At 43.6% G+C, this 27,876-nt stretch overlaps 1 pseudogene; it reads right to left on the bottom strand.

Moving 5' to 3' along the window:
• Positions 1-369: 369 nt before the first annotated feature.
• On the bottom strand, positions 370-24,530 carry LOC136537090 (uncharacterized; annotated as a pseudogene).
• Positions 24,531-27,876: the final 3,346 nt, after the last annotated feature.

Here is a 27,876-nt window from a genome sequence, read left to right on the forward strand (position 1 = left end):
CGGCGAAGGGTGTGGCACCAACGTGCTCAGCTCACTGCCCCGCACCGATGGGAGAAGAAAACGGGCTTCCTAGCTACCGAGGAGGGGGTCGCCGACGGCAATGGCGCTTACGGCGGTGCTGCGCAAGGCATGCCGGCCAACTTCGACCATGGCGGACTGACCTAAGCCAGGCGTGAGCGTCAGGAGTTCGCAAAGACAACGAGGGATGGGAGAGAAAGGAAAGAGGGAGCTCCGGTGGTGGTTGGCCACGGCGGGCTCACCTCCGACGAGGTTGCGACGGCGCGAGAATGCCGAAAGCGGCCTCACTAGAGGTTGACTAGCAGCGTGGAGGCGACGACGAGCAAGAGGAGGTCGCGGCGGAGCTTGGAGCTAGCTGGCGACAGCGTTTTTGCAGTGGCGCGAGAGCGAGGTAACGGCGGAGGCTCGGCCGGCAATGGCGAGCGGCTGCGGCTCGGTTCTGGCGAACAGGCGAGGCGAGACGCGGCGTAGGCGAAACAAATAGGCCGGCCAGCAGGCGCGTGGCGTCGTCGTGTCCGCGATGGCCTGACCCGCGGGGCCAACGCCGGCGTACGGCCACCACTTGGCGTGCGCGGCCTGAGCTCGGTCGGCCATGACTGACCGGCCGAAGCACTGTAGACGCGATTCAGAGAAACATCTATGGGGCCTGACAGCGAGTTTTTGACGATCATTAATTCTTAAACGGTGCCGATCTAGCTCTAGGTTAAGTTGACAAAGTTGGAGATTGAGGTGAGAACTACAACTTTTCTAATTGGCACACGAGCTGATTCGGTTAGGTTAGGGAGATACAAGGCTCCAAACAATGGTACAAGAAACTGAAATTCAGCTTTTGGACTTAGAAAATTTCTAAGTGTAGAATCAGCCCCAATTCTGACTTGTGGGCCATGTTTGAGACTGTTCCACACATTTTCATGACTTCACCTCTAAACAAAGTTTGTTCCATATAAAATTTGCTACAACTTTGCTTTAGGTTGCTCAGACATGCAAACACTCTACGTTGTACTTTTTAAACAGTCAAAGATAAGAGCTCTAGGGTCAACATAAGTCAAACTATTACTTAGAAGTGTAATTAGGTAAGATGGTCAACATGAACATTGTTGCTAAAGACATTCTAAGTGTAGCTAAGTTGTTTAAGAGGACATTTGGCACACATTTGCATAGACCACACAAGAGCACACACAATTGCTAGCATAAACCCAGCAGTTCAAATAGAAACACACATGAAATGATAATATTCATAATGATATGATGCTTATGAATGAGATGATGATGCTCATGCTCATATGATGCAAGTGTTTTAGTCCAACCATAACACAGGGTGTTACAGTTCTTGCTGTGCTTGACGTGCGGGCTTGGCGGGTGATGCCAATTAGCTGCCGAACCACCAAGTGAGCGGTCGACACAACAGGGACGTAGCGTGTTGGCAAGCACGTGAACCTTGGGAGAAAAATCATCGTGTCAACCTTGTTTTTCCTGTTGGTTTGCATCCTTGTTACACAAGCTTGTAATTACTTTCATATACATTGTGCTTGTGTAGTTGCTCTTGTAATTAGTTAGCTTGTGTAGCTTACTAGTTACCTTCTTGCTTGTGTAGCATAGAAGTAGCTCCCTTGCGTGGCTAATTAGGTTTGTGTAACCTTGTTAGTCACTTTGCTTAGTTTGTGTAGCTAAGTATTTGCGCTCTCTAATTTGGCATTGGTTGCCTTGTTATTGAGCATTGCTAGTGAGCTTAGTTGGCTTTGTGCTTTTACTTACTAGCATATGTAGGAGTTCCCTTGTTGCTTAAAGTACTAGTGGCATAGGTTTGTGCGACCTTGCTCCTAGAATTGGTTAGGTGAGCTCTAGCTAGCCCAGCACCTTTGTTGCTTAATTAGTATCTTTGGAAGGTGCTAGAGAACATAGATAGAGGTGTAGTATTGGCTAGACCGATAGTTCTAATTCCGCACTTATTTCGGTTAGCCGACTCGATTAATTTTAGAAAGGACTATTCACCCCCCTCTAGTCTGCCATCTCGACCCTACACCCGGCACCTTTGTTGCTTAATTAGGATCTTTGTAAGGTGTTAGAGAACATAGATAGAGGGGTATAGTCTTGGCTAGACCGATAGTTTTAATTCAGCATGTGTTTTGGTTAGCCGACGCGATTAAGTTTTAGAAATGACTATTCACCCCCCCCCTCTAGTCGCCATCTTGACCTTACACACTGCCAAACTTTTTAGCTAGGATGTGCCTTTATAAGGAATGAGAAGGTAGCTACCTATGAATGGTTGTTTGCAACATTTCTGGAGGCAATGGACTGAAAGGCACCCCTCAACATAATCACCGATCAAGATGCTGCGATGAGAGCCGCCATTTGCACCGTTTTTCCAAACACGACCCACAAGAATTGCAAGTGGCCCTTGCTAAAAATAAAGAACTAAATGAGGAGTTTGTTGATTGCTTGAACCACACCATAATTCCTGAAAATTTTGAGTCAAAGTGGGTCGCTATGGTCCAGAAACATGATTTGGGGGGCAATGAGCATTTTCAGCACCTGTACCACATAAGGCAGAGCTTCATTCTAGCCTACTACATGCACAACTTCTTCCCACTCCTCCAATCGACTTAAAGGAGCGAGGGGTCCAATGCTTTGCTCAAGAAGTATGTGAACCCAAACTTGTTTGTGTTACAGTTTGTGAGACAGTACCAGAAAATACAAGAGAAGTGTCTGGTAGCACAGGATGGGCAAGACTTCAGGACTAGTGATAATGAGCGAAGATGATGGTCAAGGCATCCACTTGAGAAGCATGCTTTCACTGTATACACAAATAATATGTTCTACAAGTTCTCCAAAGAGTTTGAGAAAACTGCAGAATATGATGTGAAGCCTGTAGGGCAGTTCCAATATTGGGTGGAGCCCAATAACAATTTTGTTTATGGGTATGGAAAAAGGAACTACCTTGTTACAACAATAGAAGAGAAAAGCTACTGCTGTGAGTGCAGCAAGTTTGATAGGGATGGAATCATTTTCCAGCTAAGTTGGAAAATGATGCTCTTATTGAGTTTGAGAAGAAAAAGGTGAAATCAATAGTTGTGTTTCAGACATCTAATCATGTACCTCCTCCATCCACATCTAAAGAGCCTGCTAGTGGCAATTCTTTAGTTACACCTACCTATGAGTCTCACCCAAGAAGGATTCAGAAAAGGCCAGCTGCTCTCCAATCGCCTTATATTGACTTTGCTACAAAGAGGATTTTCCATTGCAGCAAGGATGTTTGTGATTTATATGCTGTTGTGTCAGCCTGGGCACATTTCCATCGAAAACCGACCACCGAACCGAACCGAACCGAAACTGAACTGAACTCTCAGTTTTTCGGTTTCTGCTTTCAGACAATTCAGTGATCGGTGTTGGCTTCGGTTCCTGCATCGAGCCGAACCGAGCAACCGAGGTTTGCATCGTAGGATGCCTAAATCGTAGAAAGCCAGAAACAATCGCTGACGCCCTCCCTTCTATCCTTCGGCCCAACTGGTGCCCCAAATAAATACTCCACCCAGTCACCCACCAGACCACCAAACCCTAATCCTACCTATCTTGTATCCCATCCCAATCCTAGGCTCCTAGCGGCATAGTGGCGGCGGGAGCTTGCGCAAGGTGTGACCGCGCGCACGACGGCGGTGGGCCGCGCACTTCCCAGCGGCGGCCTGCTCGCATCCTAGCTACGGCGGCTACAGCGACCGGTCGGTGAGCGCGCATCGGGGCAGCATCGGCTGTGGGGGAAACCGTGCATCGGCTCTGGCAGCAGCTACGGGTGGTGCGCGCGCATCGGCGAGTGGCGGTGGCACGTGGCAGCGGTGGGCGGCTTCCGGTGAATCAGCAGTCGAGGCCGACGGCAGCGGCTCGCTAGGCTAGGCAAATCGGTGGCGGCATGAGCTGTAACACCTCGGGTGTTAGCCTTGCATAACTTGACTTGCATAGCATGAGCATGATCATAAAGCATTCATATATAAGCTTTGATACTTGAAACATTGGATTGAAACATCTACGACGTTTGCTTATTATCGCATGTTTCTTAAACATATGCAACTTTTCTCGTTATTTCATGTCTCCATGTGTCTATGCATATGATCATGAGTGGACACATGTACTTGGTGGATGTGAGTCACACAAACATGTAGCAACACCTAGAGTAGCAAATAGGACCTTGTTCATGGTTACATTTCATGAACCAACACTTAAACTTTCTTGTGATTATACTAACTAGCTCAATGAGTAACTACTACATGAAATGATTGAATGACCTTGCAAATAGCTTAAACATGTTTAGAATATCGTCATGAACAACTTTGGTATTTATGGCTAGGGCTAATTAGGTCATTAAGTCATAGTTTGAGTATGTATCATCATTTGAATGTAGCTTGTTTGACCAAGTTTGAACTAGGTGTTAGAGACCTTGCATGGAGGAGATCACTAAAGCAAAGTTGTAGTATTTGACATAAGGAACAACTTTTATTTTTGGGTCAGTGACTGATTTAGCTTCTAATATGCTTGAATTGGTCCCACAAAAATTAGCAAAATCAAGATTTCAACACTTAAGAAAATTTTCTAAGTCTTGTACCCTAACCGTGCTGACAGTCGATGTTTGGGATGATTTTACTCTGTTTCTATTGTGAATTAGAACAAGTTCCTTGAACAAGATTTGTAGCAGGTACTTCGGGCTTCAACTTTGGTTTAGGAAGTTTTGGCTAGAAGTCCATGGATTAGGAGTTTGATCGACTCAAAAACATGATGTCAGGCTGCTCCTCGCTCGACTGAATGAACTGAATCGCGATTCTTCAGTGGCCGACCGGTTCAGGTCTTGGCCGCCGTGTGGACGCGAGGTTGGCCGCGCATCGCCGGCGCTCTGCCCAGCGCGGCCAAGGTAGGCAGACGCGTGCCTTCAACTCCCCAACATCCGCCCGCTCCCTCCCGTGGTCACCATTTTTGTTTTTCCTCAGCCTCTTCTTCACCCACCATAGCAGCAGAGCTTCCGCAGCGCCACCATCACCGTCGACGGCACAAACCCGCGCGTAGCCACTCGGTCGCCACCGCAACCTCTCCACCCTCATCTCAGTGACTCACCGCGCCTGCACTAGCTCGCTGAGAGCGCTTGGTAAGCAACAGCGCCGTGCGCTAGCTCGCCGGAGCATCCCCGCCGCGCCCGTCACCGTGGCTGGGGCACCTCCCTCCACCGTAGACCGCGCAACCGTGTGCGTTAGGTTCGCCTGAGCCCAGGGAAGCTTGTCCATGCCCTTTTGTGCTTCGCCATGGCCTCCACCGGTGTACCGCCATGGTCCTGCCTCGCCGATCCGGCATGGCCGCCGCCGTCGTAGTTAGCGCCGGCGAGAGGCCCCACCTACTATCTCAATCGGTGCGCCCGGTCAAGTAGGTCTTACCACGTAGACGTCACCACCGGCGGACTCGCCGTCGATGAGTTCCAGCCGCGCAGCGTCGAGCGGCACCGTCGTGCTCTATTTTGTCTCGCTGACCGGTGGGGTCAACTGACCAGTGGGTCCCACGTGTCAGCGACTCCATGTATTAAAGCAAGTTCATTTTGAATGCAGATTTCATATGTTTTGTAATTTTTGTATCTTCAGTTTGGTAGCTTCAAAAATTGTGAAATAAATTTGTTAGTGTTCCTTAGGAAGTGTAGTATTTAGGAAAAATATGTTCTTGACATTTACAGTAGAAATTTTTGGAGATTTAAATAGGGATTTGAAATGTGCTTTTGAATGCATTCAAATTTGTTTATTTTATATCTAGAGTTCCTGTGCTCCAAAAATTATGAAATTTTTGTGGTAAGCTAGTATTAGCATATATGAGCTCTGGTAAAAATTTAAAGATGAGTGCATCTGTAGATTTGTAGTTATAGAATTTTCTTTTATAATTAGGAGATCCTTGTGTAATTTTTTATAAATTATTTAGGAATCCAAAATTCATGAAATTTGTTGGAGGTAATCCTAGTAGTATATGGATGCTAAGTAAAATAGGAAATCTATTGCTTGACACTTTTCAATAGGGTTTTCCATTTATGCTATTTCAAGCCTTGCTTCCTTGTCATTTTTGTATAGGATGTTCTACTTAGTAAAATGACATGAAATTTTTATAGTAGTCCCTTGATAGCATTAGTAAGGCACTATAAATTTTTGAGAATTTATGAAGCACATCTGGTATATGTTTATTATTTAACCTAAAAATCTAAGTAAAATAATAAAGGCATTTAAATAAATAATTTGGGCTTCACCATTTTATTGTCTTGGATGTATTTGACATGCTTAAACTATTGGTAAGCTTTAGGTTGTCAAATTTTGAGTGATTACATGAAGTAGTAGTATCGTTGCTTTAAAATGAAAAATTAAAAGGGTTCCGGATAGATTCTGTAGTTTGATGAGTTGCATGTTGAAAATTTTGTGTACTGTAAAAATGGTTAATAACAAAGTTGTAGAGAATTTGATAAGCTTTTCAGAAAGTCTAGGATCACTGTATTAGATTAGTAGAACTCTAGTTATGAGTGAAACAAGTCGCTACTGTTTTGTGGTATAATCGATGCATTGTGGAAGTAGATGATTAAATAATCGAGAAGAGATATGCACCTACTCAATAAACATGATGCACTTGTTAACATATATGCATTCGTAATACTTATGCCACACTCATGCATCTAGGATCGGAGGAAGAGATCACGTTGCTGGAATTCGAAGAAGGAGAGGAAGGGGACCAGCAGGAGAATCCGCAAGCCGCAGCTCCCGAAGGCGTGGAGCAGAACCCTAAAGACCTTCCGGAGTGTCCTGACCACCACCCTACTTCCTTTCTATGAGGCAAGCCCTAGAGCATTCTAAGTCTTCCAGTATTTTACAAATGTTTACTTAAGTACTTATGATTGATGCATTAAGTTATAAGAGTTGAATGGAACCACTTGATGCATGTACATTCCTTGTCCAGATATTACACCTTTAACCGGTATAGGTCCATGATCGAATATATGCTTAGCCATGCTTAGACTGGTAGAAGTCGGGTGATGTCCTATCACCTGCGAGATGTAGGTGGATACCGGAGCATGGTTGGCCATATTTGCTATCGTGGAACAGAACCATGGGGTAAAAGAAAATCGAGACCGGACGAGAAGTCGATAGAGAAGCAACAAGACATGGAGGTCTTGGGTGTGGATCTATCCCCGTCTGTGTCGATTAAGGACCGTACCGTTGTTGGCGCTTCTGACAAGATTGAACGCATGCCTCTCACTTAGCTGGCCGGATAACTCGTTTTGACCGCGAAGCCGAGTAATTCAACTCAGGCCGGGAACCGTTCTGTTGTGCGCTCCTTCCGGGGAACGATTAGACTGAGCCCAAGGGCAGGCTTGGCCTGAGCATCCCGGCATCTGGTGTTCCAGATTGTGCGGCGCGGTATGGACCCACGAAATGTGTACCTGAGTTGTACCAAAGGTGACCTAAGGCTATCGTGGCTGGTAGACCTAGGTTTGTGTTAGGAATAAATTCCCAGCTGGTTGAAATCGATTCAAATCGCCGTCTCTCCCGGATAGTGAGAAACTTGGCTAGTCCCAACATCGTAGTAACTGTGTTATGAAACATGATGGTTTGGATTAATATGGAATTACGATACCTGCTATGGTTACTATTGTATGCTTCTAAATGATATACCCCATGTTTGGCACAGGATAGTTGCTAATCTAGAAATGGATAGTTATAATAAACTTGATAAAGGAATCATGATTGTACAATGGGTCAATTGCCTCTTACGCAAAAATGTTGTCGAGTTACGTCCACTTATACAGCCTTGCAGAATCCTTGGAGTCATTTTATTTCTGGTTCATGATGGGTAAGTCTAGCTGAGTACCTTCTCGTACTCAGGGTTTTATTTCCCATTATTGCAGATGGCACTGTGTATCATGGTTATTGCAAGAGTTGCTTCTATCCCACCGTGGATGAGGAGTAAGCCTTGGGCAAGCTTCTTTATTAATTCCTATCCTTGCTTTTGTGGACCGTGATCCAACTTGGCACTGTATTAAACTATGTTGGAAACTTTATTTTCGAACTTAATTGCTTCCGCTTTATTTATCAAACTCGGTTTGTAATAACTTTTATTCGTACTCTGATGACAAAATGTATCTATGAACTTTATGTAATATGTGGCATGTATGTTGAATCCTGTATGATCTTGGTTATTGTAAATTGTTTATCGAGACCCGTCGTGGTACTCGACGGACTACCAGGTTTATATGGGTTCAAGTATAACAGTGCGACCGCTTGCGGGCTGCCATTGTACTTGTACTCTTATAAATTGGTCGGTTCTACGACAGCTGGCATCAGAGCAAGATTCAACGTTAATTGTCACAAGTGTATTTAAAACAAAAGTTTTTGTTTTCCAAAAACCCTTCTCTAGCTACTAATAGTTATATAACAGGTATTGAAATCTAAAGTGTGCCAATGATCACTTTCCTTATGCCCAAATTAAGGACTATTAGGTGGCTATTTAAGTACTAACATAGGGGTTTTTACTTCGTCGTCCATATGGCGTGCTATTGTATGGATGCCATTCACTTGAGTGGTAATGTATGGATCAATTGCCTCTACGCCAAGGTAAGATGATGAGTGTATGACCGCAAGATGTGAGCGTGCGGTCGGGAGAGTTAGCTTTGATATGGCTATGTACGCATGCCTGCATGCGTATATGGTACGTATTTAATTGTGGGTTTAAATTATTGTCGGGTAGATTTATATGGAGGTATATGTATGGATATACATATATGGAAGTATTTACAATTACATTCTGCATATTTCATTATGGGTTTAGGGCTGAGATGAAATTTTATGCAGGTACACTAACAACGAAACGTGTAGCTCGACTAGTTACGATATATATGAGAGACGTATGTATGCCACCGTGTCTACCGTTAGAAACAAATTTTCTTAAGTTTATGAGGACGTACGGAACGAGCATGCATCATGATAATTACCATTCACATAATTACATTGTTCCTCCCCTTATAAAATTCTTACTCGGTTATGTAACTCTTATCCATTATGGCATTGTCTCACCAAGGGGTACATGTTAATGGTGCAGATGGCACGCACCAAGCAGACTGCTCGCAAGTCCACCGGAGGCAGAGCTCCTAGCCGTCAGCTTGCTCCACGTACCCATCAACGTCACACGTTCCTTGGAGAGTTTGGGATGCCTACACTCTTGTGGAGAGTGCTTAGCTATGTAGGCTATCCTGATGGGATGGAACCCCGCTACTTCTAGGCAAATGAGCAGTTGGGGGAAGGTCTCTTGGTTACTGTGGAGGCCGTTGTTCGTCCCCGAGGTGACGATTCTGAGTAGACAGGTTGGTGTTATGAGTCAACTGGTAGGACTGCTGAAGAAGCAGCTGGCAGAGCAGCCTTTGGGATCCTAAGGGATATCATGGATCGTTTTCCTCAGGAGCTGGCAGCCGCTTTGGTTGGAGTCTTTCCGAGGGGTAACCCCTCCACTGACTCATGGCAGCAGTCAAGAGGAAGACCATTGGAGATTGGTGCAGCAGAAGGGCAGAATAGTGATAACCCTGCCATGAGCGCCATGTTCGCAATGATGAGTGTTAGATGGAGTAGAAGGTAGCCTCAGACGTGTGTCTGGTGCTCTTGGTCATGCCCGCGAGGACTGACATCAGCTTCAGAGGGAGCACGATGCTGAGATTGAGAGGCTCACTATAGAGATGGCTCAGTTAACTCACCAGAGGAATGCAGCCTGGTCCAGGGAAGATGTCTTGAGAGCTTGATAGTTTGAGCTAGGGCAGCAGCTAGCCCATGCAGAAGAATACAACGATAACCTACATGAGGAGGTTCATCTGCTGAACAATCAGCTCCACCCTTATGTCCCACCTAGAGCCGCAGAGATGGATCTAGAAGAGGACGAGGAAGAAGAAGAAGTAGAGCCTGAAGAAGAAGTGGAGCCTGAGGAAGGAGATGATCCTACGTCTGACCTCGATAGTAGTCATGATGAGGATTAGATCGCTTAGTACTTAATGGAAGGTCTAATGTATCACCTTTATTCATGTAATGGACCTGTAGTTTGAATTTGGCATTAGTAACCCGACTATCATGTAATGTTGATTAATCGCACGTTTGGTTGAACATCAGTGCAATTCCAGTCCTTTGTCGGTAATCACGATTTAAATTTGCTTGCGTTATGAGCGCGATGAGTGGTCAAATTGGGGATGTCATGTTGTGAGAATGAATTGTTATGCCTCTATTTTTATTATGATTTTGAGAATTTTCTCCAGTAATTTCAGTTTGGCATGAGTACCTAATTCATCTGCAATCTCTTGACATCAACTAATAATCACTTATTGTTGCAACATCGCAGATGACGCGCACCCGTGCTAGAGCTGGTGGCAGCCAGGATGGCAACCATGACGACTTGCCACCCCCACCGCCGCTGTCTACTCAGGAGTTCTTTACCCAGTTCCTAGGGAGCCAGAGGACAATGGAGGAAGCTTTGCGCCTTATCGTGCAAAACACTGCTCGTGGCCACCCACATTAACCAGGGGCTGAGCCAAATCAGCACAGAACATTTAAGGAGTTTCTAGACACGAAGCCTCCAATCTTCAAGGTGGCTGAGGAACCACTGCAGGCTGATGAGTGGCTAAATACCATTGAGCAGAAATTTTGTCTGCTGAGGGTCATAGAACATCTAAAAGCTGAGTATGCTTCTCATCAATTGCAAGGACCAGCAGGGATCTGGTGGACACATTTCCTGTCGTCTTTGCCTGCTAATGCGCAAGTTATCTAGGAACAGTTCAAGCTGGCTTTTAGGGGACACCATATTCCCCCGAGCCTAATGCGCATGAAAGCAGCCGAATTTATGAGGCTCACTCAAGGAACAAAGTCACTCACAGAATATATGCACACATTCAACAACTTATCCAGATATGCTCCAGGTTTTGTGGATACCGAGGAGAAAAAGATAGAGAGTTTCAAGCAAGGTTTGGGTACTAAACTGATGAAGACTATGGCAAATTCTAGGTGTGCCACGTACAATGAGTTTATTAGTGATGCCTTAACCCAAGAAAACCGCAACAACATGCATGCAGTTGCTAAGGGTCGCAAGAGGGCATATGAGGCCGGTGCATCCGGATCTTTCCAGTCAAAAGCGCCTATCACAGCTAGGCCACAATTCTGTCCACCTGCACCCAAGTTTAGGCCTCCACCACCTAAAGCTCAGAATAATAGGCCACAGAAACCATTCCGTAAGGCGTTCACTATTGCCTTACCAAAAGGAAATGGCAGTCAGGACAGCTCCACCGGATTCAGAAGTAATCAACCATATTTCAACTGTAACCAACTGGGTCATTGGTCCAAGGAATGCCCCCACCCCAAGAAGAATAGCAACCAGAATCAGAACAATCAAAGACAAGCGAATGCCAGGGCACGTCAGGGACAAGTGCATTATACCGCTGTGGAGGAAGTGCCCGTCGGAGAAGTTGTCACGGCTGGTATGTTTCTCGTCAACAAGCATCCCGCTGTTGTTTTATTTGATTCGGGAGCTTCTCATTCATTTATGAGTCAAGCATTTGCATCTAGACATGATCAAGAAATAATTGAAGTAAGCAAAGGGGGTTTTAACATAAGTTCAACAGGGGAAACTGTTACTACCAAAAAGATAGTCAAAAATGTACTCATCTCTATACAAGGGAGGGAGTACACAACAGATTTGATAATATTGCCGGGGTTATCGATAAGTGTAATCTTAGGCATGAATTGGATGAAGGATCATGGTGTTCTTATTGACACTAGCACCCGTACTATTATGTTGAGAGAACCCACGGGAGGGAATGCTTTTCTAGTACCACTCTCCTACGATTTCGAACCCCAACATTTAGCCTGTGCTATCCAAACCACCACAATATGTGATATCTCCGTGGTTTGTGATTTTCCGGATGTATTTCCTGAGGAATTACCAGGTCTACCCCTAGATAGGGACATGGAATTTAAGATCGAATTAGTGCCAGGTACGGCACCCATATCCAGAAGGCCCTATAGAATGCCACCCAATGAGTTAGCGGAACTTAAGGTTCAATTGCAAGATCTATTGGACAAGGGTCTTATCCAACCTAGCTCATCTCCGTGGGGATGTCCAGCCTTGTTTGTGAAAAAGAAGGATAAGTCACTGAGAATGTGTGTAGATTACAGACCACTCAATGCGGTGACCATCAAGAACAAATATCCGTTGCCCCGCATCGACATCTTGTTCGATCAGCTAGCGAAGGCAAAGGTATTCTCCAAAATTGACTTGAGATCAGGCTACCATCAGATCAAGATCAGACCAGAGGATATACCTAAAACTACTTTCTCTACTAGGTATGGCTTATACAAGTATTTGGTTATGTCTTTCGGACTAACAAATGCTCCAGCCTACTTCATGTACCTGATGAACTCGGTATTCATGCCCAAACTTGACAAGTTCGTGGTCGTGTTTATCGATGATATATTGATTTATTCAGAAAATGAGTCAGATCATGAAGAGCATCTGAGGATTGTCCTATCCAGATTGAGGGAGCATAAGCTATATGCCAAGTTTAGCAAATGTGAATTTTGGTTAAGCAAAGTACCTTTCTTAGGTCACATTTTATCAAAAGATGGAATCTCTGTAGACCCATCAAAAGTACAAGAGGTCATGGATTGGAAAGCCCCAACTTCGGTTCATGAAGTTCGGAGTTTTCTTGGGTTAGCAGGATACTATTGTCGGTTTATTCCAAATTTCTCAAAGATAGCTAAGCCTATGACCAGACTACTTCAGAAAGATGAGAAGTACAAATGGACACCAGAATGTGAAACAGCTTTTCACACCCTCAGAACTTTGTTGACTACAGCACCTGTGCTAGCACAACCAGACATTGAAAAGCCTTTTGATGTATTTTATGATGCATCGGGAATAGGTTTAGGATGTGTTCTTATGCAAGAAGGAAGAGTAATTGCATATGCTTCTCAGCAATTGAGAAAACATGAAGTCAACTACCCTACACATGATTTGGAACTTGCAGCCGTTGTCCATGCATTAAAGATATGGAGACATTACTTGTTGGGCAATGTATGTCATATCTATAATGACCACAAAAGTCTCAAGTATATCTTTACCCAGCCAGAGCTGAATATGAGACAACGAAGATGGTTAGAATTGATTAAGGACTACAATTTAGAAGTGCATTACCATCCGGGTAAAGCTAATGTAGTAGCCGATGCACTCAGTCAGAAGTCCCATTGCAACACTGTGGAAGCATTGTTGGAAGATGGATTCAACTTGTTACATCCTGCTGTACTACACAATATCACAATCAGTTGTTCACTTGAGGGCAAAATCATAGAGCTACAACAGACAGATGTAGGAATAAGTCACATCAAGAGAAAAATGCAAGAGCAGGAAACCAAACATTTTAGATTGGACGAAAGAGGTGTATTATAGTTTGAGGACCGACTCGTGGTACCAAAAGACCGTGAGCTAAGGAATCAAATTTTAGATGAAGCTCACTCATCCAAATTATCTATCCATCTAGGTAGTAGTAAGATGTATCAAGATTTGAAAACCCGTTTTTGGTAGACTAAGATGAAGAAAGAGATTGCAGCCTATGTTGCTAGGTGTGATAACTGCAGTAGAGTAAAAGCTGTCCATATGAAAACTGCTGGATTACTTCAGCCATTGCCTATTCCAGGATAGAAATGGGAGGAAATCAGCATGGACTTTATCATAGGCCTTCCAATGATGCCGCAAGGTCACGATTCAATATGGGTAATTGTTGATCGTCTCACTAAGTCAGCACACTTTATACCCGTGAACACACGGTATATAGTTGGAAAATACGCTGAGATATATGTTTCCCAAATCGTGAGACTGCATGGAGTACCTAGGATTATAATCTCAGATCGAGGACCACAGTTCATAGCTCATTTCTGGGAGCACTTACACTAGGCTTTGGGAACCAAGCTAATTAGAAGTTCGGTATACCATCCACAAACTTTAGGACAGACAGAGCGAGTGAACCAAATCCTAGAAGATTTACTTAGAGCTTGTGTTATATCTTCAAAAGGTTCATGGGAGAAATGGTTACCTTTAGCTGAATTCTCCTATAACAACAGTTATCAAGCGAGTATCAAAATGGCTCCATTTGAAGCCTTATATGGCAGAAAATGCAGAACTCCATTGAATTGGATTGAGCCCGGTGAAAGGAGATACTTTGGTATTGACTTTGTCAATGAAGCCAAAGAGCAAGTACGTATCATCCAACAACATATGAAGGCAGCTCAATCAAGACAGAAGAGTTATGCCGACAGAAGAAGAAGACCACTGACTTTTGAAGTGGGTGACTACGTATACTTGAGAGTATCACCCATGAAAGGTGTGAAAAGATTTGGGATGAAAAAGAAGCTTTCACCAAGATATGTAGGGCCATACAAAATTTTGGAACGAAAAGGAAATGTTGCGTATAAGTTACAACTTCCATCAGAGATGAGTGCAATCTTTGATGTGTTCCATGTTTCTCAGTTAAAGAAATGTCTTCGAGTACCTGAAGAAGCTATTGCACCCACCAACGTGCAGCTTCAATCGGATTTGACCTATGAAGAAAAGCCAATTCGAGTATTAGAGGAGATGGAGAAAGTAACATGGAGTAAGATTATTAAATTCTATAAGGTGGTGTGGAACAATCATAGTGAACAAGATGCTACGTGGGAAAGAGAAGATTATCTACGAGAAGTTTATCCCGCCTTTTTCCAAGAATGGTAGGTCTTGCAAATCTCGGGACGAGATTTTTATAAGGGGAAGGGGCTATAACACCTCGGGTGTTAGCCTTGCATAACTTGACTTGCATAGCATGAGCATGATCATAAAGCATTCATATATAAGCTTTGATACTTGAAACATTGGATTGAAACATCTACGACGTTTGCTTATTATCGCATGTTTCTTAAACATATGCAACTTTTCTCGTTATTTCATGTCTCCATGTGTCTATGCATATGATCATGAGTGGACACATGTACTTGGTAGATGTGAGTCACACAAACATGTAGCAACACCTAGAGTAGCAAATAGGACCTTGTTCATGGTTACATTTCATGAACCAACACAACTTTCTTGTGATTATACTAACTAGCTCAATGAGTGACTACTACATGAAATGATTGAATGACCTTGCAAATAGCTTAAAGATGTTTAGAATATCATCATGAACAACTTTGGTATTTATGGCTAGGGCTAATTAGGTCATTAAGTCATAGTTTGAGTATGTATCATCATTTGAATGTAGCTTGTTTGACCAAGTTTGAACTAGGTGTACAGACCTTGCATGGGGGAGATCACTAAAGCAAAGTTGTAGTATTTGACATAAGGAACAACTTTTATTTTTGGGTCAGTGACTGATTTAGCTTCTAACATGCTTGAATTGGTCCCACAAAAATTAGCAAAATCAAGATTTCAACACTTAAGAAATTTTTCTAAGTCTTGTACCCTAACCGTGCTAACAGCTGATGTTTGGGATGATTTTACTCTGTTTCTGTTGTGAATTAGAACAAGTTCCTTAAACAAGATTTGCAGCTGGTACTTTGGGCTTCAACTTTGGTTTAGGATGTTTTGGCTAGAAGTCCACGGATTAGGAGTTTGATCGACTTGAAAACACGCTGTCAGGCTGCTCCTCGCTCGACTAAATGAACTGAATCGCGATTCTTCAGTGGCCGACCGGTTCAGGTCTTGGCCGCCGTGTGGACGCGAGGCTGGCTACGCGTCGCCGGCGCTCTGCCCAGCACGACCAAGGCAGGCAGATGCATGCCTTCAACTCCCCAGCATCCGCCCGCTCCCTCCCGTGCTCACCATTTTCGTTTTTCCTCAGCCTCTTCTTCACCCGCCATAGCAGCAGAGCTTCCGCAGCGCCATCATCACCGTCGACAGCACAAACCTGTGCCTAGCCACTCGGTCGCCACCGCAACCTCTCCACCCTCATCTCAGCGACTCACCGTGCCCACACTAGCTCGCTGAGAGCGCTTGGTAAGCAACAGCGCCGTGCGCTAGCTCGCCGAAGCATCCCCGCCATGCCCGTCACCGTGGCTGGGGCACCTCCCTCCACCGTAGACCACACAACCGTGTGCGTTAGGTTCGCCTGAGCCTAGGGAAGCTCGTCCGCGCCCTTTTGTGCTTCGCCATGGCCTCCACCGGCGTACCGCCGTGGTCCTGCCTCGCCGATCCGCCATGGCCACCGCCGCTGTAGTTAGCGCCAGCGAGAGGCCCCACCTAGTATCTCAATTGGTGCGCACGGTCAAGTAGGTCTTACCGTGTAGACGTCACCGCCGACGGACTCACCGTCGACGAGTTCTAGCCGCGCAGCGTCGAGCGGCACCGTCGTGCTCTGTTTTGTCTCGCTGACCGGTGGGGTCAACTGACCAGTGGGTCCCGCATGTCAGCGACTCCGTGTATTAAAGCCAGTTCATTTTGAATGCAGATTTCATATGTTTTGTAATTTTTATATCTTCAGTTTGGTAGCTTCAAAAATTGTGAAATAAATTTGTTAGTGTTCCTTAGGAAGTGTAGTATTTAGGAAAAATATGTTCTTGACATTTATAGTAGTCCCTTGATAGCATTAGTAAGGCACTGTAAATTTTTGAGAATTTATGAAGCACATCTGGTATATGTTTATTATTTAACCTAAAAATCTAAGTAAAATAATAAAGGCATTTAAATAAATAGTTTGGGCGTCACCATTTTATTGTCTTGGATGTATTTGACATGCTTAAACTGTTGGTAAGCTTTAGGTTGTCAAATTTTGAGTGATTACATGAAGTAGTAGTATCGTTGCTTTAAAATGAAAAATTAAAAGGGTTTCGGATAGATTCTGTAGTTTGATGAGTTGCATGTTGAAAATTTTGTGTACTATAAAAATGGTTAATAACAAAGTTGTAGAGAATTTGATAAGCTTTCTAGAAAGTCTAGGATCACTGTATTGGATTAGTAGAACTCCAGTTATGAGTGAAACAAGTAGCTACTGTTTTGTGGTATAGTCGATGCATTGTGGAAGTAGATGATTAAATAATTGAGAAGAGATATGCACCTACTCAATAAACATGATGCACTTATTAACATATATGCATTCGTAATACTTATGCCATACTCATGCATCTAGGATTGGAGGAAGAGATCACGTTGCTGGAATTCGAAGAAGCAGAGGAAGGGGACTAGCAGGAGAATCCGCAAGCCGTAGCTCCCAAAGGCGTGGAGCAGAACCCTGAAGAGCTTTCGGAGTGTCCTGACCACCGCCCTACTTCCTTTCTATGAGGCAAGCCCCGGAGCATTCTAAGTCTCCCAGTAATTTACAAATGTTTACTTAAGTACTTATGATTGATGCATTAGGTTATAAGAGTTGAATGGAACCACTTGATGCATGTACATTCCTTGTCCAGATATTACACATTTAACCGGTATAGGTCTAGGATCGAATATATGCTTAGCCATGCTTAGACCGGTAGAAGTCGGGTGATGTCCTGTCATCTGCGAGATGTAGGTGGATACTAGAGCACGGTTGGCTATATTTGCTATCGTGGAACAGAACCATGGGGTAAAAGAAAATCGAGACCGGATGAGAAGTCGATAGAGAAGCAACAAGACATGGAGGTCTTGGGTGTGGATCTATCCCCGCCAGTGTCGATTAAGGACCGTACCATTGTTGGCGCTTCTGACAAGATTGAACGCACGCCTCTCACTTAGCTGGCCGGATAACTCGTTCCGACTGTGAAGCCAAGTAATTCAACTCAGGCCGGGAACCGTTCTGTTGTGCGCTCCTTTCGGGGAACGATCAGACTGAGCCTAAGGGCAGGCTTGGCCTGAGCATCCTGGCATCTAGTGTTCCAGATTGTGCGGCATGGTATGGACCCATGAAATGTGTACCTGAGTTGTACCAAAGGTGACCTAAGGCTATCGTGGCTGGTAGACCTGGGTTTGTGTTAGGAATAAATTCTCAGCTGGTTGAAATCGATTTGAATCGCCGTCTCTCCTGGATTGTGAGAAACTTGGCTAGTCCCAACATCGTAGTAACTGTGTTATGAAACATGATGGTTCAGATTAATATGGAATTACGATACCTGCTATGGTTACTATTGTATGCTTCTAAATTATATACCACATGTTTGGCACAGGATAGTTGCTAATCTAGAAATGGATAGTTATAATAAACTTGATAAAGGAATCATAATTGTACAATGGGTCAATTGCCTCTTACGCAAAAATGTTGTTGAGTTACATCCACTTATACAGCCTTGCATAATCCTTGGAGTCATTTTATTTCTGGTTCATGATGGGTAAGTCTAGCTGAGTACCTTCTCGTACTCAGGGTTTTATTTCCCATTGTTGCAGATGGCACTGTGTATCATGGTTATTGCAAGAGTTGCTTCTATCCCGCCGTGGATGAGGAGTAAGCCTTGGGCATGCTTCTTTATTAATTCCTATCCTTGCTTTTGTAGACCGTGATCCGACTTGGCACTGTATTAAACTATGTTGGAAACTTTATTTTTGAACTTAATTGCTTCCGCTTTATTTATCAAACTCGGTTTGTAATAACTTTTATTCGTACTCTAATGACGAAATGTATCTGTGAACTTTATGTAATATGTGGCATGTATGTTGAATCCTGTACGATCTTGGTTGTTGTAAATCGTTTATCGAGACCCGTCGTGGTACTCGACGGACTACCGGGTTTATATGGGTTCAAATATGACAGTGCGACCGCTTGCGTGCTGCCATTGTACTTGTACTCTTATAAATTGGTTGGTTCTGTGACATGAGCAGCGGCGCGGCAGGCGGCGGCACCTGGGAGGCAAATCGGAGAGCTCAGAGCTTGAAGCCGAGAGCGCCGAGCAGGATTTTGCCGATGCGGGTAGCGGAGCGTGCGGCATCTGCGACCTTTCCTTGTCAATTTGTTCTTCTCCTGTTCTCCATTCTCTCTGTTGATTTGTTCCTCTGTGCTCGCCTCGGTTGGTTCGGTGGAACCGAAAAACCAAACCGACGAAACCGACACCGAACTCATCGGTTTTTGATTCTATGGCAAACCGATCGGTTGTTGATCTGTGGAAACCGAAGTTTACAGCAACCGAACAAACCGAATCGATTTGTCGGTTTAAACCGAATGCCCACTTTGACTGTTGTGTGTGCACATGGAAATGTAAGGTCTACTATATCTACAAAAGCTCAAGAGTGAGTATGCCCATAACCATGTCTTCCTTCATTATTTTAAAAATGTTGATCATCATGTTATCAATGAATTATGCTCACTTTATTGCTTCTTTTATGTGTGCAGCATGGTCATAATCAGTTTCTAGAGCTTTTATGTGACGCTAGATCATCTTGCTCTATCTATTAAGCTTGGTGGGAAGCTAATGAGCCTAGTTGCTGAAATTGCAATCTACACAATTGACGACACTAGTAGACATAGAGTCCCAATTAGTTCATATTTTTCTTCCATTATTCTTCTACTATAAATCTGTACCGAAGCAATTCTTCTTTTAGTATCAAGTAATTTTTCATATCCTTATTAGCATTTTTCTTAATTTGTTCAGGCAGTTTTGCTTATTTTTTTGCACTTTCATCGAGGACATATTTAGTGGCCCATGTCCCTGCACTTGGGTAGCTCCCACTACTATAGCTAGGGCAAAATTTAGAGGCCCATGCCCCTACACTTGTTGTAGGCCTCCCATTTTTTAGGCTTTAGCAGCCTTAATTGGAGAGAGGATGTAACCTGTCTCCTGCTATTGTTGTTTCTACTTCCATGCCATTGCCATTTGCCAATAGCCCACCCCAAGAATTTATTGTGAGCACATTGACATGTATCCCAGGTCAAATACTACACACACTTAAGATGCAGCCGCTCTGCTGCGACTATAAAAACAAATGAAGAGAGCACAATGAGTAATGAGTGAAAGAATCAAGATGCCCAAGAGGGGGGTGAATTGGGCTAATTCTAAATTCTTTCAATAATTAAGCCCTACACTTAGCCTACTTCATCCCTTGTGCCTAGAATGTGTTTCTATTATTCTATCGCATAAAAGTTAGCACCCTAAGTTCCAATCCTACTATAGCATGGCAATTCTAGGAATGTAAAGACATGAAATGAATTGCTCAAATGTAAATGGTTAAAGTAAAGAGAGAGAAAGGAATGCGACGATGTTTTACCGAGGTATCAGAGAGTCACCACTCCTCACTAGTCCTCGTTGGAGCACCTGAGGAAGGGTGTAGCTCCCCCTTGATCCGCGTAAGGATCAAGTGCTCTCTACGGACTGATTCTTCGACACTCTGTTGCGGTGAATCACCCACAACTGCTCACTACTTGAGTTGGGTCATCCACAAGCTCGTCGAATGATCACCAAACTCCCAATCCCCACTGAGCCGTCTAGGTGATGGCGATCACCAAGAGTAACAAGTAGAAACTCTCACTTGACCATGACAAGCCTAATGAGAAGGGTGGATGCACACTTGCTACTCTCTTTGCACTAATGAGGATGTTAATCTTGGATTCTCAAATCTCAATCACCTCACTAGGCTCTTGCTCTCCTTTGCACTCTCAAGGGTGTTTCTTAGCTAAACAAATGGGCAAGAGACCTCCCTTGAACAAGTGGAGTAAGTATTTATACCCCCTCATTCAAAACATAACGTTTAGAGGCTGAGTCAGCATTCTGCGGGGTGACCGGACGCTCCGGTCAGTTATACCTGCAAAGAGCCGTTATGCTATGACCGGACTCTAACCAGCGTCTGGTAAAGAAAAACGCTCTCTGCAACCTTACTGATGTTGACCGGACGCTGGAACCCAGAGTCCAGTCACTTCGCTATTCAGCGTCTGGTCAGTTATCGGATCCTAACCAGCGTTCGGTCAGCACCGACCGGACGTGTCCGATCAAGAAAATCCTTCTCTAGAACCTCTCTGGAGTTGACCGAACACAGGACCCTAGCATCCGGTCCACTTTCACTCAGCACTCGGTCAGTACCAGATGACTCCAGTTGATCAAATGAACTGTCCAGACTCACCCTCTAGCGTCCGCTCACAACCAGACCGGCGTCCGGTCAGTCATTTGACCCTCCATTCACTTCAAACTCGAAAACCTATGTGAATGAAGTTAACTCCAATTGATCTTAGGGCTATTCCTGAGCTACCTAGTGCTAGTTTTGATAAGTGTGCACCACACCTAACCCAATAGACTCACCTAGGTCAAGCTACTAGTCCATACCATCCTTAATAGTATGGCCAAAGAAAAAACAAAGTCCTAAACTACTCTAAGTGTCTCTCCAACACCAAACAACAGTTAAAACTAGTCCATCCTTAACCTTGTCATCCATCCTTTGAAAACCAAAATGATTTCCATCGTCAGGGGCATGACAACCATGATTGCCCAATCAATTGTCATTACCATGACCTAACTCAAATTGCCTCTACAAAACACACGTTAGTCATAGTAATCTCGTGTTGTCATTAATCACCGAAACTCAACTAGGGGCCTAGATGCTTTCAATGAGTAATTTAAATCAGGTTACAATTTGACTTTCTCTGAACTTTTACTGAACATGCAAGTCTCACAACTGATCAAACACCAATGTACACCAGCTGCTGGCCTTAGTCAGTTCATAGTTTCTTTTATTATTCTTGTACTATAAATCTATACAGAAGCAATTTTTCTTTTAGTATCAAGTAATTTTTTAAGTTTTTGTCAGTAATTTTCTTAATTTGTTAAGGCAATTTTGCTGCTATTTTTTATAGACTTTCATGTAGGAGGGCAACCTAACTACGACATAGGTCTCACGTGTATTCTAGCGTCCAGATAACCATCTAGACCATCGTCAAATGGTAAGTTCATATCTTGACATGTATTTGGGTTTCATCATACATGATTTTTTCTTCCGCAATGACATTCATTGATAATAACCAACCCAACATAGGTGATGTTCCCTGTGCTTCAATTGCTTGGAGATGGAAAATCTACAACACAAGTAGGACACTTCTTTTTGTTTGTCTTGAACCTAAGAAACCAAAGGTTTGAGGTGTTAGACTCAATGAGAACTCTAGAAGATGAAGCTCTCTTCAAGTGCTATAACACCTTGATAGGGGCAATCAAACAACTTTGGACCAAACATAGTTATGAGGCAAAGAAGCCCATATGCAATTATGAACTTGTTGGGTGTTCCAATCCAGTCCAACAAGTAAGTAGTTTTTGTGGTATAACTAATGTTATCTTTCTGCATATAATCAGATTTGTTATCTGCACTGAGTTCTATATTATTTGTTTTGTCTCTGCAGTTATGATTGTGGTTTCCATATGTTGATGCATGCTGAACATTGGGATGGACGTTCAATGCAATATTTCAAGGAGAGTGGCATCCCTATACGCAAGCTTCTACTACATAAGTGGGTAACTCACAAAGATAATGTTGTGCAGAATTAGAAAGACAGACTGCATTTATAAGAGGTAAAGCATGTAAACATTTTTGTAATGGTTTCCTACAATTAATGCCTATGCTGCAATGTTTAAAAAACTATAAAGCCTAATATTACAACTCTAGATAACTATACATAATTACATCTAGTACACCTGCTACTACTATAACCACTACTAGCTATAGCTGGTCAGTACCAGGCAGAGATCAGGCACTACTTATTATGTGTGTGAGGCAAGTTATTGGTCAGGCAATTTATTAGTAGTCTGGTAAGCAATTTAATATCATTAGCCAGGCAAGTTATTAGTATTCTGGTAGCAATTATGTGTGCCCAACACCAAAAATATGCCTACAACCTCTGTGAAACTAGAGCAGAACTAGTTAACAGCAGTGTTGAGCGTACTTTTTTCTGCAAAGGACAAAAGAAAAGGAAAAAATAGGTGTAAGTAATGGAATGAAACCATGCACACAAATTTTGGACAAAATCCAAAATAAGGAGTGAAAGTGAACAAGTGGAATGGGCCTCCACAAGATTCATACAAGCTTGTGTTGTGCAGGCCCACGAATGGGGGGGACAAGTAGAGTTAAGCAACCATATAAGCAATAAAAGGGATGGCCTTTTTTACTAGTAAGAATAGGATAAATTGCCTATTTAGGAAGACATTGTTGCCTAACAAATGACACTTAAATTGCCTAAGAAAATGCGAAGATGCTAAAATGGGCATGCTAAGAACACGAGATTCATGAAAAGGCAAGGCCATCATGGGATTCATGAAAAGCTAAGCTAAACTCTAGGAAAGGATGAATCAGCATACTACTACACAAGTCAAAAGTAGACGCGGAAGAAACTACACAGAAAAAAAGGATGAAGTGTAGGATGAATCAAAATTTTGTAATTTTTTTTAAAAAAACAATCAAGCAATAGGCCAAACTCTAAACTTAGTAAATAGGAAAGGCAACACACATTAACATTTGAGTCTTAGCATATAAGATGTACAACGGGTCTGCCAACACAAATTTTCACGCAAACACATTCAAGTACATTTAACAAAAATTAGTAGTCGTAAGAACATCATTAGAGAAGAGACCATGTACAAACCTGATCTAAAATGCCCTGGGAACCTTTGAGGATACAAATCTTCTTATATCATCCATCTTGAACAATGAAAGCTATGGAGTAGAATAGTTTGCTCCTTTCAATTGAACACATAAACATGTAGAGGCAAAAAGTTATAATATGGACATGGGGATACTTTAGCGACAAAAGGGAAGGCACATTGAGCTATTGATACATACCTTGAGCTTCCCAAATGAGCCATCACGGTTGGTGTCTAACTTGATGACCTGATCCAATAGTTTCCTTGACCATGCTGCAATTCTAGGCATGGTGGAAGGGATTTGTACGTTGTCAACCACAAGCGAGTCTACATAGAGAATCTACAAAGATGAGAATCAATGAGGACATCAAAACATAAGAAGAAAAGAAGTAGAAACATATATGGCTGAGGTTGCTAGTGCTTGCTGCAACAACGCTGTGGCTGCTAGTGCTGCAGCAACACTTACCAAACACTGCATCATACAAGAAAGACGCAAAAGCAACTTACCACAAGGACAAGAAGACAACTCTCAAAAGATTTCCTTTTGCCCATTTTGGCGCCTTTGAGCTAGTCAACAACAAACTGACACCAATTCAACTTCTTGATGTTAGAAAGATCCACAATGGCTGGGTAGCACCTTGGGCTGATAGATAAGCCAGTTGAAGGACACAAGAAAGTTGAAACTGCTATCAACCATGACCTTAGGAAATCATCATTGATTGTCCTATTCTTCTTCAACCTTTCCAATATAGAGTCAATACTAGGTGTTGTCCCGTCATCAATACCATACTTCTCATGGATGACGTTGATAGCATCAACATTAAGCTCATATTTTACTTCATCACCATTGTTTGGAAGACCAAAAACACTGCACACTGAATCAGCATTAACTAGAATCCTTCCCCTTCCAAGAAACACCAGCTCCGATGAATCAGCATCATAACACTCAACCATCAACCAGTTTGCAAAATCTACAGGTAGAGTCTTACAAGCAATCTTCAAGAGACCACCAAAATCTATTAAATCTATTATTTTCCTTTGAGATGGGAGTCAAATCCTTGTATAGCTTCATGAGCCTCGATGGGGAAGCCCGTTGTCTTCGGGACTGAGAATAGGAGATGGAGTGCAAAAAGTTAGAAAATTGAGGCAACTAAAATTTGCGTGAACAAAAACGGGTGAATACAAAAACAGAGGTAACGGATTGGATGGGCATACCTTAGGAACCATTGAAGACGGTGAAGCAACATGTTAGCTTTGCTATCCTCTACCCATTACCTAACACAATCAGCACCTAAGACACCATGTTGGATGAAGGGTTCAGCTCATTTGGCATAAATATAGGTAAAATCAACAGCATAAACATGAAAGTGAAGTTTAAAATACATGTCAGGTGATAGGAATCCGATCCCTACCGATGCGAGTTCGTAGGTTGTACAAGTGAGAGAGGAGAGGGCAAGGCTGGAGGCATGCTCGACGGCTTCTGGGCGCCGTGGTCACGCATAGAAGAAGAGACGGAGGTGGCTAGGGCTACTAGGGGTCTCTCGGCTCCCTAAAGGAAGCCGAGCAATTATGTTGGCTCTTTTTTCCTCCCCTCACAAAGTGTCTTACATCTGCTTATATAACTCTCCTCCTTGCTAATAATAGGAAATAAATAATAATAAATTAGGCCAAGCCCATAATTCCCTATGCCTCTAGCCACTAATGGCCCTCCTCCGGGTGTACTGAACCCCGGTCATAACATCTCTCCCCGCATGCGCAAATAGCTCGTCCTCGAGTTGGAAGTCAGGGAAGTGCTCGCGGAACTCGTCGAGAGGCTCCCAGGTAGAATCCTCGTCCAGAAGGCCGCCCCTCTTGATCAGCACGCGCCAGACACCATGGTGTTACTATGCCTACAGCGCCCGCTCTGGTCCCGACAGAATGCGACCAATGAGGACCGGTGGAAGGGTGGTCGGAACAGCCGGTGGATCTCCGCGGTGCCACTTCAGCAGCCCCACGTGGAAGACATCATGGACGCGGCGCCCTCCGACAGCTGCAGGCGGTAGGTGACGCGCTCAATGTGCTCCAACACCTAGAATGGTCCTGCATAGCGAGGCCCAAGCTTGCGTCTGGCACGGGGGGTCCAGGGACTGCGTTGTTCTGTATAACAGTCACAGCCAGACCTAGTTGTCGACGACGAACTCCAAGTCACGGTGGTTGGCATCGTAGTACTTCTTGGATAGCTGCTGCGCCTGCAGGAGGCGTTAGCGCACCTCGGCAAGGATCTCATCATGGCTGTAGAGGAGGGCGTCAGCAGCTTCCGTCCAGGCCGTCCCTGGCTTATACGGTAGGATGGGCGGTGGGGGACGGCCATAGACCACCTCGAACGGAGTGGCGCGTAGGGCAGTGTGGTAGGAGGTGTTGTAGCAGTACTCCGCCTAGGTGAGTGTGGCAGAACCGCCTAATCTAATGCCTCATAGGAGTGCTTGTCTTCCATTAGACACTAAGCACTCAAGGGAGAACACTAAATTACTCGGTTCCGTCGGACACACCCCAGGGGAGAACCCAAAAATCCACATTTTTGCCATCAGGATCACAAATGAGAGAATAAAGCTTACATCATTCGTAACAATTTCTTACATCACTTTTAATACAGCATCAGAGTATAATATTTATTAATATAACAGCGGAATAAAATCATATTATCAGAGTTATAAACAATTTAATTGAACAGTGGAATAGAAACATGTGAATAGAGTTACAGCGGAAATAAACATCTATTAATGACATGATGAAGTATTGATATATACACTACGACAATAGATTATGAAACTTTCATTTATAAAAGCATTTGGTGAGAGTTATAAATAGCAACTACGATCGCAGCATAAAGGAAATCCTCTCTGAGCCCACCAGGAGGAATCACACACAAAGGTCAGCTCAAGCCTCCACCTGTTACCTACAACAGGGGGAATAAAACCCTGAGTACTCAATTGTACTCAGCAAGACTTATCGACAGGAGAAAAGAAAAGACTCCAAGGATATGCAAGGCTATCTGGCTTGAGGGTTTATTGTATTTGCAGGAAGCATTACTAAGCGTGCGTCCTTATGTTCGATGTTTATTAATAGCCGCATTGGTTCATTAACTAACTATTCTATGTAAGCACCTATGCTACTTTCAAGCATGTGGTAAGCAATCAGATTTCCTTTGTCCATCTTCCATCTTTCATCTTCCAATTCTTACTATGATGCTAAACCGTAAACAAGCCGTACCGGATCGCCCGGTGATTCACGAATCAATGCCCCTAGCTGGGTACCCTAAAAACACACGCCCCTCTTGTACCCCAGGCACAAGCAGGACCAATCCATCACTCTCCTATCCTGGGTGTCCAGGTCTCCGTCCAAACTAGGACTCCAAGCCCGCGCCCCTGAGTCCCGGACTCAGTGCGAAGCAAGGACCTCCTCCACCAAAAACAAACCCTGACAGTCGGTCCAGAAAGAGCCAGATCCACGACAAGAGAGCAACACGTCTTCCAAGTGCCCATACACAAGTATGTGCTTGGGATAATAAGTCTGTAACCTGCCTAGAGTCATATGCAACGATCGGTCCTTAACCGACCAGACAGGGGAAAACAGTGTAACCAAGCTATGACCCGCCTCCGCGGCGACACAACTTCTTACACCCATCAATACCCAAACCATATCCCTGCCCGATCACCATTTTCCTTTCCACCATTTTATATTTTCCAAGTGATAGTAATCCAATAATATATTTCCTATCTCTCGTGAGTGATAGGCAATCACTCGACTTCTACCGGAGTCCTGTAGCATAGCATTCTACACGATCCTGTCATACTAGTAAGACTCATAGGAATAAAGATATATATATATATATATATATATATATATATATATATATATATATATATATATATATATATATATATATATATATATATATATATATGCAAGTGGGTTTCGTTCAACTCCTTGAAACTTCATGCACAAATATAATTTAAACTACAGAAAGATAGGGGTTATGCACCGAGGCTTGCCTGGGTAAGATATATTTAAAAGTTAGTATCTGTATCTTCAGATCATCCGAATAGAAAACCCCTCGCATCATCTCCTGGAGAGAATACCAATACACCATCTTCAGATTCCCAATCCTCCTTCAATTGATCCATTGGTCCATCATCGTACCTATATGATATGCAATGCAATGCACATGCAAAGACATAATTAATCGACTGCAATCGTGACTCGTAAAATATGACGGACGCCTCTCAAGCTAACAAGCTAGTTCTAACGATGGCCATACTTA

Source organism: Miscanthus floridulus, chromosome 2 (assembly GCF_019320115.1).
Source record: "Miscanthus floridulus cultivar M001 chromosome 2, ASM1932011v1, whole genome shotgun sequence".
Lineage (NCBI taxonomy): Eukaryota > Viridiplantae > Streptophyta > Magnoliopsida > Poales > Poaceae > Miscanthus > Miscanthus floridulus.